At 40.5% G+C, this 12,564-nt stretch overlaps 1 long non-coding RNA gene across 2 annotated transcripts; it reads left to right on the top strand.

The window, feature by feature from the left end:
- The first annotated feature begins 4,914 nt into the window (after window positions 1-4,914).
- LOC111851070 (uncharacterized) lies at window positions 4,915-8,746 on the top strand. Of its 2 annotated transcripts, XR_011984135.1 has the most exons (5): window positions 4,918-5,571; window positions 6,018-6,173; window positions 6,293-6,382; window positions 6,764-6,887; window positions 7,977-8,746. It is a non-coding gene; the product is annotated as an uncharacterized lncRNA (long non-coding RNA). The 2 variants fall into 2 exon arrangements; XR_011984134.1 differs by having other exon boundaries at window positions 4,915-5,571; window positions 6,018-6,382.
- The last annotated feature ends 3,818 nt before the right edge of the window (window positions 8,747-12,564 follow it).

Raw genomic sequence — 12,564 nt, 5'->3', positions numbered from 1 at the left:
GGGGTTAGGGTTAGGGCTATCAATTAGCACTACAGTAGCCTAACTGAACAAAGTAGCTCAACACAACAGAACACCAGTTCAGAGCCAATTTTGTGGCACCGGTGCCTTTTTTTTCTCTGTGGAAAAACGTGGCACTGGTTCCAAATTGGGGATCAGCACCGGAACAGCACCAGCACCTTTGCAGTGGAAAAGGGGTAACAGTTAGCCTGGTCTGGACCAGGCTTGTTCTTGGTATAAATTACCATGGTAATTCAGCTGGGATTCATTTAAGACACGTTGATGGAACGGAACTCTCACTTAAGTAAGACAGACTAGTCGAAATAAGTCAGACTTTCCCTTAATCCTGCTTCATGGAATACCCCCCTGCTTCTGGCTAGCTACCTCAGGCTTTTTGCATAGAAAACATGACAGGAAGAAGAAAGTCATTTTTTCTTAATGACAAATATAGATTCATCAAAGCTTATGACTTCTGTCCTTATCGCTTCTATGATAGACCAAAACAGTTACATGAGGCATGCTCTGCTAATTGATTTTAATAAACATAAGGATATTACAAATTTATACAGATTACTAACCTTTGGGCATCACAATATATCTCTTATTGAAATTTTAGGCTTATAGAATTATAGAAGCGTAAGTAAATTGTGATTATTTGTTTTTGTTTGTCTTTTATGTAAGGTGACCTTGGGTTTTAGAAAGGCTCCCACAAATAAAATGTATTATTATTATTATTATTATTATTATTATTATTATTATTATTATAAACGTCTACATAGCGCCGAACTCCGGTGTCCATTATCTGAAGCCCTACAATGACATACAGTATGCTGTTGTCAAAATAAACTTAACTCAAATGAGACGGTCAGTCTGATTTTCTGGAGGAAAAGTATTCGTATAGATTAATTGAACCATCAGTAAAATAGTTGATATTAGTCGAAATTAATCTATAGAAAAATAGTTGTTAGCGGCAGCCCTAAATGCATCGCGTCTATCATTGATATCGCCATATGACACATTTTTATCACATAAAATGTGATGGGCAGTGGTGGCTTGATGGTTAGGGACACGCACTTGTAATCAAAAGATTGCAGGTTCGAATCCCCGACCAGCAAGGCACCACTGCAGTACCCTGAGCATGGTACTGTCCCCGGGTGCTGAATTACCTGCCCCCTGCTATGTCACGAAAGTCACATATGGGTTAAACGCAGAGGACACATTTTGTTGTTGTGTGCTGTGGTGTGTTAACAATGACCACTGATCACCTAATTCTAAAATGTATACTAGTGTTATCATGGATGGTTTGATATGGCACAGCCTTATTGCTAATATTTAAAGTCAACATATTTTGTTTAATGGTAAAATGGAAATGGAATTCTCACTCCAAGACATTAACATGTCATCAGGAGCCACGCTGGGCCGCACTATAGGTGATTACAGTCAGAGCCACACTGGGCCTTGTGTTATGTGATTAACATCTGATTTCATACAGAGACATGAACTGAAGCAGGTTTATGAGTTTTATTATGAAAAACATTAGGTTGATTTCTAATCAGTTACAGCTGGAAGGCTGATATATGTCTTAGTCATTAACACAGATTATTAATATAGTATCATTACCTCTGAGTTATGATTTCTTTCTGAGGCAGTCAGGCTTGTTCACAATAGTGTTCCATTCTGCACATACTCAAGTGCCAACTACCTTCAATAAATAAATCAATCAATCTTTTAAAATTCTGAGACAGTGAAAAGGGGATAACAATACATTAAATGCATTTAAAATAGATCGCAATAGATCTGAACGATTTGGGGAAAATATCTAATCGTGATTTTTCTGACAGATATTGGGATTTGATTTGGAATGTAATGTTCTAAAAGCCATGCTTCAGTTTTAAATATGATCTCCTTTGCTTCAAGTCAGTGATTTATGTGGTTGATTGTATAACGTACATAGCAAGATCTGATAGGCTTCTGAACGAGTTAATCGAATTTCAATGCTTTCTTATGGGAAAAATTGCCTTGGTTCGTGTACAAATTGGTTCACGACCACTTTCCTGGAACGGATTGTGTTCGGGAACCGCAGGCACCATTCCAGACCGTTTCCAAGGAGATGTTGAAATAGTTACGTCAGTTACATAAGCAGTAGCTTACGTATACAAGTTCTGGAATCATAGGAACGTCATTTGCGTTCCTATATAAATGGCAAATTCACCTTCACATTTCAGTTTGAACAAAGGGCAACATAGATGCATGCATATCAAATTTAAAATGGCAGGCATTTTGTTTCAGAAAGCTATAAACTAGCTAAAATCCAAGGAGTTTTGGAAGTACATGAGGAGGTATGTGCATCCAGAGTTTATGTAAAAATCCAACATGTGAAATTTCCTCGTGGATTGCCATCAGTGTATGTGGAGCTTAAACTTTTTGCTGTGTTATAGATGTTACCATAAAGTCACGGCTTACATTAGGGTCCATAATTGCAGAAGTGGTGCTAGTGATCACAGAATTGCACTTCTAATCTTTTTTTGTTTGTTTGCTTGTTTTCTTTGCCTTTCCGTGATCTAAATGTGCCTGTTAGGAAAACCTTCCAAAAAAAGCACGGTAAGAAAGTCACAAATTGATTTTTTTGTTATTGTAGATATAATTTTATGACTACTGTTTAGTAATCTCATACTAATATGTTGTAAGCATCCTCTGGAATTTCTTTACTGGTACTTTCACCCTGCTTGTTACATGTTAGATCAGCTCTGAGTTTGTGTTTTATTGTTTGATTTCAGCACTTCTGGGTACCAGTAATTAACTGGGGGTCTGCCCATTGCGACCATGATGGATATGAAAAAGAGCCCTGACATCAAAAGTGGCCAAATGACCTTCGGTAAGAGGCAGAGGGCTCACCTCCGTCTGTGTGAGCGTCCACGGGGTCAACTGGGACTCCAGAGGGACTTTTTAAAGGAGGTTTTAAGCTTGTTGCTGTGAGCTGTTCGAGTGTCACCTCCCTAGTCTTGCTGTTATTGCAGTGACTTCCTCTCCTTCTTTCCGGCCTCTGACCCCTGCCTGACCTCTGTCTCTCCAGCTATTACCTGCTACTCAATGGTTTTCATGAGGTTCGCATATCAAGTGCAGCCCCGAAACTGGCTCCTATTGGCATGCCACGCTGCAAATGCGACGGCACAGACCATCCAGGGTGCCCAGCTCATGCGACACATTAAGCCCCCACCAGGCTCCCTCTAGTATATTTTAATCATCACCCCTTATCTGTCGATTAATGCCACATTACTGCTTGACATAGCATTTGCAGCCAGCAGCCAGGCAATCATTCAGCCAGCTTTTCTTCCAGTCAGATCCTTCCTTAACAGTGTCACACAGGTACCTTTTATAGGTCTGTGTTCTTCATGAATGCTTTTTTTCTTCCATTTCAGAATAGAGCAGAAAAACACAAAATGAGCCTGTGGAATGCGTGCTCTCAATGGGATCTCCCCTCCTCCTGTCCTTCTAAATATAATATATATATACTTATATATATGTGTGTTCATGTCTTTCATTCTTCTGTTTTATGAATCCACACGTTACTAAGGCCAATTCATTGCCCATGCAAAGTGCGAGGGGAAAACATATAAGAAATTTACAAACAAGAGGAGGCCATTCGGGCCATCAAGCTCGTTTGGGGAGAACTTAACTAATAGCTCAGAGTTGTTAAAATCTTATCTAGCTCTGATTTAAAGGAAGCCAGGATTTTAGCTTGTGCTACACTAGCAGGAAGACTGGTCCTCAGTCTCTGCAGAGGTACAGTACAGGTCAAGGTCTTTACCTCAGTCTAGCAGGTCTACAGAGATTCTTACTTTAGGTATTTATTGCTGTCTGCTGCATTTTTCAGTCAATGCAAAAAGCAGAAGATCACAAAAGAATGGATCAGTGAGGAGTAGGTTTATCCATTTTCTGAAACTGCCTGCATTATTTTGGGTAGTGGGGGTTGCAGGGCACACTCACACATGCACATCTATGGGAAATTTGGTAAAGCCAATTAACCTCAGCATGTTTTTGGACTGTGGGGAGACACCAGAGTAACTAGAGGAAACCCAATGATGACAGGGGAAGAACATGCAAGCTCCACACACATTAGAGTTGCAGCAGAGACTTGAACCTGTGTCCCAAAGGTATGAGGTAACAGTGCTAACCACTGCACCACCATGGCACCCCGAAGAATAGGTTCTGACCCAAAAATCACTTATTTTACTGATTGCTGTTGGTTATTGTGTCTTACACCATTTCCTCCGGTCTTATCACTGCTCTGGCATGTCAAGTCTACCTCTTAAATTATTATCTTTGTAGCTGATGGTTTAGATCAGCGGTCACTAACAGGCGGACCGCGGACCGGTTCCGGACCCAGAAGCTGTCCCATATGGACCCGGACCGACAGCCAAAACATTAAGTTATTATTTAAAACCTGACGGGGTGCTTTTATTTTAACCGGCGCAGCGTTTGTAGTCTTTTTAGTTAGTGGTTTAGTAGTAGAACCGCCGTTTCCCACGCCAATGAACGTCAAACGCCTTTTACCACCAAGCAAGACGTTTATAGTTCGGCGTATGCAGCCCTTTGTCTGCGCTAATGCGCCTTTCCTGTTAATAGCAGCAGCAAAGCTAACACCCGTAACCAAAAAGCGTAATGTTCCTAACAGCGGGGCTGCGCTCTCCTGAAATCGTAAAGCTGAAAAGTTTTCAAATACAATATGTATTATGTAACACGTTTGATAAATAGACGTAGTTTATTGTTGATTTCATGTTTGTTGAAGTTTCTGCTTTTTAACATATGTATAAAGTAATGTTATCAATAATAACTCATATTTATTTCTGAAGGCTGTTGGAGCTGGGGGGACTGAGAGGGCAGGAATAACACCAGACTGCTGGACCAGACCAGGCTGTTTGTAAATGTATAGGCTTATTACTTTTACTAGTATACTGTACTTCTTCTAGGATAATTCCTGGGAGTTATCAAAACCAAAATCTTTTGGATTGGGATAAGGATAATGAGATCTTCTGTTCGAGTGTCACCTCGACAAAGTGACAAAGTGATTCTCATTTTGTTGCATGTCCAGACCATGACCGTGTGTTGCATACATGTTAGTAAACTCCCCTAGTGAATCTTGCACTCTTAACATTGCTTCTGGTGGCGACTATTCATATTGACGCGGTAGCGGACCATAATGGTCATAGAAGTGTTATGAAGGCAGTACCCCCCAATTATGGAGAGGTAATTCGCACTCTGGCCGCATCTATTGCATATATTTATTCATTTGTTTGTTTGTTTATTCATGGGCTAATGTCTTGGTACATCTGAGCAATTTTAATAAAATATATTTTTTATAAGGCCTACATGCTATATTGCCCGACCAGTTTTCTACTCAGCAAAAGAATCCGTGTATGAGGCTGAGAGAACATAATACAAAAGCGCACGTGCGTATACCGTCGCAGCCATCCACGCCCCCCGCGCGCGCCCGCCAACTCTCATCGGACTTTCCCGCCTCTTTCTCTGGCACTTTCCATCACTCGGAATCTGAGGCGAGCCAGTGTGCAACAGGTATAAACTAAAGTATTTTTGGGTTAAAAGTGAAACATTACTTTTACACATATCTGGGTTGTACTTAAATTAATATTCAGTAATAAAGTTGTGTCTAACGGATCGGCTTCCAGGGATTTTCCAAGTTTTAATAAAATCTGTTTAGTTAGCTTTCTTGTCATATTGGAATTTTGCAGGTAACGGTGTTAGTTTGGTAAATTAGCTATACTTGCTATATTTTTAGCTGTACTTCTTGGAGGGAAATCGCTTAGCACAGGGGTGCCCAATACGTCGATCGCGAACGACCGGTAGATCGCGAAGATAGTGCAGGCAGATAGCGCGACATTCAAAAACATTTGGGCGGCCAGTTTGCTGTTGCTTAATTAAAACTTTATTACAATAGGTTACCATAACATCTACTTAGATCCCTTCTCTTCTAACGTATCTTTGATCACATGGGTCACCAGGGAGAAAACGCAAATGTATTGTGAGCTAATGCAAAGGACCAGAAGATACTTGTTACTGGCCACCAGGAAAAGTCAGTATCAGCAAGGCAGCGAAGGAAGACATTTTTCCGAGTACAGACTGGCCACAGTTTAAAGTGCGTGTCTTGGGAAAAGCAGGTAATACTTTAAGTAGTTATAATGATGTGATTACGATTGCTTCTAAATCAAAAACAAACAGGGAACGATAGCATTCCCCTTTTTTATGTATCATCTACCGGAAACTATGCCCATGCAAGAACAAAACTTTTGAAGTCTGAGGGGAACTCAGACCAGCACACAAAGTCAGAATCTGGAGGAGGAATGGTGAAAGGGAAGCGGAGAAGGAGGTAAGACTATATTGCTCAATCATGACACAAAGTACATTGGCGAAAAGTCCTTTTCAAACAGTTTCCTTAAATTATTTTAAAACCACAGATAACATATGCACTGTTTTATTAGAACAAAATATTCAAGTCTTAATAGTTGAGCATATTTACATATTAACAGTACTAACTTTGTCAGTGAACTATGAGGGGGAAAAAATCATTAATCATAATTGAGGTAAAATGATTTATTTTTAATTAATCATGATATTGATTTAAGGTCATATCGCCTAGCTCTAAGCAGAATCTAAATTTTCAGTCATAAGAAAGTGTTCACTTATACACTTAAAAATACTTTGGCAAAATATTAATAGTAATAACATTTTTTTGCTCTGTTATTCACAGGTGGCTTGTAAAAAATGCTCTTACAAGCAACATTACAAGAAAGAACGGTGTCAAAGTAGCTAATTGTTGCCCAGGACAGGGGAGGGAATCGAATTGCGAGGACCCGAGGTGGTGACCAAGATTGGTAAGTGTCAAGCTGAATTTTAAATGAAAACATAAAGTCAAGTCAAGTTTATTTATAAAGCACTTTAAAAACAACAATAACAGCTGACCAAAGTGCTGGACAAGCATGGAAATACGACCTAGTAGACAAATGGAGAGGACGACACAAAATAAAACATGAAACAAAATACAAAAATAAATAAATAAGTAAATAAATGAAATTACTGGTAATTAAATAACACGTTCATGGTGTATTGAATGCCAGGGCATAAAAATGTGTTTTAAGATGAGATTTAAAAACAGCCAAAGAAGGAGCTAGGCGTATGTGCAATGGCAGCTCATTCCAGAGTTTCGGTGCCATCACTGCAAAGGCCCGATCACCTCGGCTTTTTAGCCTAGATGGAGGAATGAGTAGGTGGAGTTGGTCAGCTGACCTAAGAGCCCTGTATGGTGTATGAACTTTTAAAAGACCTGATATGTAGGAGGGAGCCAGACGATGTAAAGCTTTAAAAACGAATAATAGAATTTTAAAATGAATCCTATAATGGACCGGGAGCCAATGAAGGGCTGCGAGCACAGGTGTAATATGCTCACGCCTACGCGTTCTGGTTAGAAGGTGGGCTGCAGCATTTTGAACTAATTGAAGACGGGATATGGAGGAGCAGCTAATGCCCGCATACAGGGCATTGCAGTAGTCTAGGCGAGATGAAACAAAGGCATGTATAACCCTTTCAAAGTTTTTGAATGATAGAAAGGGTTTTACCTTGGATAAAAGCCATAATTGGAAAAAGCAAGACTTAACAACTGTGTTTATTTGTTTCTCCATTTTAAAATTAGAATCAAGAATTATGCCAAGGTTTTTTGCCGTGTCTTTCACATATGGTTCTAGGGGGCCTAGGTCTACATATGCATCACAGGCAGCACTGGGCCGAAATACTAGAACCTCGGTTTTGTTTTCATTAAAGTTTAAAAAATTGAAAGCCATCTAGGCTTTGATGTCCTCTAGACAATCAAGTAAACGTTTAAAAGAGTGGGAGTCATTACGTATTAATGCCATGTAAATTTGCGTATCATCTGCATAGCAATGAAAAGAGATATTATATTTTTTCAGAATAGATCCCAAGGGGAGCATGTAAAGGGAAAAAAGTATCGGCCCCAGAATGGACCCTTGAGGAACCCCACAGGGGAGAGGTGCAGAGGTAGATACCGATCCATTTAGGCAGACAGAAAGACTTCTGTCTGTCAGGTATGATCTAAACCATTCCAGAGCAGTGCCTCTGATACCAACATAATGCTCCAGACGGGAGATTAATATGTCATGATCTATAGTGTCAAATGCAGCGGTGAGATCAAGAAGGATAGCAGAATCTCCAGAGTCAGTTGCTAGTAATAGATCATTAAAAACCTTAAGTAGTGCTGATTCAGTGCTGTGTAGGGCTTTAAAACCTGATTGGAAGGGTGCATATCTAGAAAAAACTGTAATTGTTGTAGCACGAGTTTCTCAAGAACTTTAGATAAAAATGGTAGTTTAGATATGGGTCTGTAGTTAGAGAGGATTGAAGTGTCTAAGTTAGGTTTTTTAATCAACGGCTGAACTACAGCATGCTTAAATTTCCTTGGCACAACACCTGAGGCAAGGCTACAGTTCATAATCTCTAATATACTGGGACCTGTAGTTTCAATTGTCTGTCTAATAAGAAGAGGAGGAACTGTGTCTGCTGGACCAGATGAAATTTTCAATTGACCAATAATTTTACTTAAATTTGAGAATGATATTGGCTCAAACTGACTGAAAGTCCCAGTACAAGTGACAGAAATAGAAGGGTCAAAAGAAGGTGGGATTATAAGAGCTCTAATGCTAGAAATCTTGGACACAAAGTACTGCAGGAATTTTTCACTATTCACTGTGGAGGTGTCTAACTCCACAGGCTGATGGTTATTGAGAGCAGTGTTGATAGTATTGAAAAGAACATGTGGTTTGTCAGAGTTGTGTTGAATAATATCAGAAAAATATTTAGTTTTTTCTGATTTAATAGTTTTTTGATATTTAAACCAGGTTTCTTTCAAAATGTCGAAAGATACATATAACTTATCTTTTTTCCACCTGCGTTCTGCCCTCCTACACTCTTGTCTGATTGAGCGAGATGTATCAGTCAACCATGGCTCTTTTTTGGTTCTAGGGCGCAGTGTTTTAAAAGGTGCAACACTGTCCAGGATGTTACAGCAGGTAGAATAAAAATAAGTGGTAATTTGTTCAATATCATGATAAAGCGGAGTTTGAGCCTCAGTGAAACGAGTAGCAGTGGTAGGGTTAATAATACGGCACCGGCGTGTAGAAGCGCAAGTTTTAGCGGCATGAGCATAGAAAGGGATCTCAAATAATACAGGCATATGATCAGTAAAGACAGTGTCATGAACCTTAAGGTTTTGCACAGGGAGCCCACAGGAAAGCACCAGATCTAACGTGTGCCCCAATATATGAGTAGAGCCAGTCACAGACTGAACAAGATTAAAAGAGTCAATAAGATTTAAAAAGTCCTTTGACAGAGGTTTGGAGGGGCAACAAACATGAATGTTGAAATCTCCAACAATTAAAACACGATCATATTTGGCCATGATCCCAGACAGAAAGTAAGAAAAATCCTGAATAAAGTCCTTATTATATTTCGGGGGACGGTAAATCACAGCACATAATACCCATTGCGGGGAGTCTAGTTCAAACACATTCAAGTCAAAGCTGGAGTATTGGACATCCAGCAACTGTTTGCACTTAATACAATTTTTAAAAAGACGCTAAACCACCACCTCGTCCAGTTGTCCTCGGTGAGTTCAAGTATGTGCAATCAGGCGGTAAAAGTTCTGCGAAGGGGCTCAACTCACCAGCGCTTAGCCAGGTTTCTGTAAGGCACAAAAGATCCAACTTGTGCATTTTGAAGAAGTCATTCAGGATAAATGTCTTATTCCCAAGCGATCGTGCATTCACTAATGCAATCCTGATAGAAGCCGGTTCACTCTCCTTCCGGGGTGCCCGACCAACTGGCCGGAGACTACTCAGGTTCACCCCTCCTCTGCGAAAGCGAGGTGAGCGAACGCGATCGGTATGGAATTCCACCGGGGGAGCGACAATCGGCCTCAGCCAAGTGTACGCAGGTTCCAGGGAGCGCCAGGACACAAAACGGCTGCGATCAGATGGGCAATGCGATGCCAGAGTCCAATGATTAAAACCAGGAGTCAGTGACAGATGGAGCTTCTTCTTCACCAGCAGACCACTGCGCTTACCCCGGCGTTTGCGCCTCCAGTTTGGCCGCGGGACAGGAACGCGGAATATACAAGCAGGTATATCCGATAGAAGTACAGGGGGAGGAATGTTCTTTCCACCAAAACCACGATACGTCAGGTCTTCGTAAGACGAGCGAATGCTGAGGAGTGACTGCCGATCATAGATCCGTAGACAGTTGACTTTGCTCGAAATAAATGTCAGGATTAAGACAAACACAGACAGAGACACCAGCAGGGCTGACAGCAGCGGACGGCAGGCCACACACACCGGCGCCATCACGTTTAGCGAGAAATCACAGCGCGGTGAAATGCGATAAAGCACAAAGGTTTGATAATAATAAATCCTAGGAGCTTTAAATCCCAGACCTGCCAACATGAGCCAGGCAAGCATTGTGACATCATAGTACTCTAGTATGGAGGACAACAGATGTCACTGATAAAGAAGTAGTTTTTTTTTTTTACTAAATTATAACTAAATGCTCAGTTTTAGATGCATTTATAAATAAATTTACTTAGTAAAGCAATTCATTATATTTTAATGGCAAAAACAGAATTTCCTAAAGGATTCATAAATATTTAAAATATTTTTTAAAAAGTTAATAAATGGATTAACAATTAAATTGCATTTAATGAGGCAGTTCATTAATCAATTAATCAGTGTGCTATTAAATACAATAGGTATTTAGGGGTTTTCTGTGAAATGACAAATAGGATGTATCTACTGTAGCCCAAATGAGCGCTACATAAGACCAAGCTGGGTTACCCATATAGGCCTTATATGGAGCCCATTAAGGGCCCATCATTAGCCCATGTGGGCTAACCCATGTGGGGCCACCATGGAAACTGCGGACAAAATTGACTGGGCCCCACTTGGGTTTCCCATGCGGGCCCCACATGAATGTGCTGGCTGGGGAAGTTTAACAATTTTTACCTGTATATACCTTGTTTATAAGTAATTTCTTAAAATGTGGCGCAATGTCTAACCGAATCATGTATGCAGTCTTATCCTTGCCACATGTGAAACTTTTAGCTATATCGGAGTCAGTGTACATGCTTCTGAATAGTTCCCCAATACATAGGGTGACCAGATAATCCATATCAGGGAGGACACCAGTGAAAACACTTCATATAGGACAGGAATTGTAAATTACCATTTCAATTAAAAGGACCCGGATTTTACTTGAGCACTGAGTTCTTGCTGTGTGCTGATTGGTCGGTCTCCTATAATCATGCATGTGTCACTAATGCTAATGTGAAACAGCTGGATGAGTCTTTCAGTCAAGGAAACAAACCAGTCAAAGCACAAGAAGAGCTGAACTATTTAGCCGAGCACAGGAGCCTTTCAGTTTGAAATTAGTTTGTAAAACCTGATGTAGCTCAAAGTGTCCTCCCTGACATGGATTATCTGGTCACCCTAGTTTTGGGAGTCGATGTTGGTGACAGTAAGGTCTGCTGTAGCCATTGTGGTGCTAGTCGCACTAGTTTGCTGCTGAGGTGGTGTGATGGCAATGTTTGTGCTCGTAGCTGACCTTATGTTTGCATTTGCCCCGTGGCCAGTACTACGAAGCGGGGTTACTGGCTTATTGGAGTAACTTGATGACGTGTGGTGTAACTTCGCGATTAACCCGTAGTACGAAAGGTGGGTAGGTTTTACTTGAGGCATGCTGCTATGCCAATTTACGCTAATTCTCAAACCTGCTCCGAGCAGTTTTTGTTCTTGGTTAAGTCAAGGTTTCTGTGTAAGCCAGCCCTATATGAACACCGCCCCTCCAACTACAATTTCCCCGAAGACAATGCCGGCGTACCTGGATGATCCATACGACATTAGCACAAATCGTGAAGGGCTCTCTCTGTCAATATGTATGAAATGGAGCAATGGAATATAATATGCATACAATGTATTAATTAACTGTTTTATTGCTTTATTCTGAAGGGGGTGTGCATTGTTCCCTGTTGTCCACTGATCAAAGCGCACTCCACTGGATGTGTCTTGTCTAGTTTTAAAGTTTTTAACCCATTCATATATTGTCCCATTGCACATTATACGGATACATTTGAACATTCAAAAATTAAAATTCGTACGTAAAGCAATCTGGGAAACAAAGGGGTGTATAACAATCACCATGAGCCCAAAATGCTAAACCACCATGTCATTACAGGTGACAGCACCTCTAATATTAGCTATTAACATGATTTTGCACAAATCATGAAATGGTTTGAAGCGCAAAAATAATTGGTGTGCATCGATGTCTGTGTACTGGACATCATAATTCTGTCATTACAAACGCCCCCATCTTAATTCCATTAAAGGTTATTAAAGCCAGAAAACTGAATATGGAATATGACGCTAACTTAACCGCGGTCTAGGTTCCTAGTCGTTTTCTCACTACACATATGCTTCTGTTTTGTCCTGTTGTAAA

The sequence above is a fragment of the Paramormyrops kingsleyae genome, chromosome 19, assembly GCF_048594095.1.
Source record: "Paramormyrops kingsleyae isolate MSU_618 chromosome 19, PKINGS_0.4, whole genome shotgun sequence".
In the NCBI taxonomy this organism is placed as follows: domain Eukaryota; kingdom Metazoa; phylum Chordata; class Actinopteri; order Osteoglossiformes; family Mormyridae; genus Paramormyrops; species Paramormyrops kingsleyae.
The sequence above is the reverse complement of the archived record's forward strand: the minus strand, read 5'-3'. Positions and strand labels throughout refer to the sequence as shown.